Below are 980 nucleotides of genomic sequence, written 5' to 3'. Positions count from 1 at the left end.
ATTTAATAACTTTGAAAAAAGTGGTAAGAAAAAAAAAATCTAACGAAAATTAATGAATTTATATTAAATCTAAATTACTAGGTTTAATATTGTACTTGGAAAAGATAACATAACGAAAGGTACGTTTGATGCACATCAAACAGTTATAGAGATATGAGTATAGGACAACTGTTGAACCCAAACATCTATTTCTGACTTAAAACTGTGTTTATCATTATAATCTACATTTTCGTAATTAAACCAATGTATTTACAAAAATAAATAAAACTATTAAGTAAGTAGCCTTAAATATTATAATTTAATATATATTTAGAAATTATAGATATAAGCTATTTTTGAACTTTAAAACAAATAATAATAACAAAATCAGTGTTTTTTTTAGTTTACTAAGCGTTCTCGTTGCAAAACTAAGGTTGGGCCACGTGCAGGTTCCATTCTCCACCTATATCTTGGTCTTGAATAGTTTTTATTTAGGCTTCTAAAACTACTTCGAGTCTGGATATCACTTTCTACGTATCTCTTAGCATCGGCATAGAAGGGTTCTTGTCCTTGTAAGAGGACGTCTGCGGGTCCATCTACGACGAGAAAACCATCGTTGGGTGCCACTAGAGATTTCGGGACTTCTTTCGGACCTGACTCCGCTTGATTCGATAACTTTATAGTAAAAAATATTATATACAACGAAAGTCTTAAGAGCTTCATCTCAGGGGCTTAACTCTAAAGCACTCTTTGGAATCAGTCAACGGTATCACTCTTTGGTATCAGTCAATTGAAGTAATAAATCTATATTAAGCGAGCATAGATTGCAATTTGATTGCATTTAACGGACCATTAAATATCGAAATAAAATTAAATACCTTACAGATAAAAACTGTCATTGAAAATATAAATATGACTGTTATAAGAGAGAATTACTTTTATGGTTCAATAATTATATTAAAAAATATATTCTTGCTTTAATACTCTGAAATAAATTATTT

The sequence above is a fragment of the Halyomorpha halys genome, unplaced genomic scaffold, assembly GCF_000696795.3.
Source record: "Halyomorpha halys isolate HHAL.00 unplaced genomic scaffold, Hhal_1.1 Scaffold190.1, whole genome shotgun sequence".
Taxonomy (NCBI): domain Eukaryota; kingdom Metazoa; phylum Arthropoda; class Insecta; order Hemiptera; family Pentatomidae; genus Halyomorpha; species Halyomorpha halys.
The sequence above is the reverse complement of the archived record's forward strand: the minus strand, read 5'-3'. Positions refer to the sequence as shown.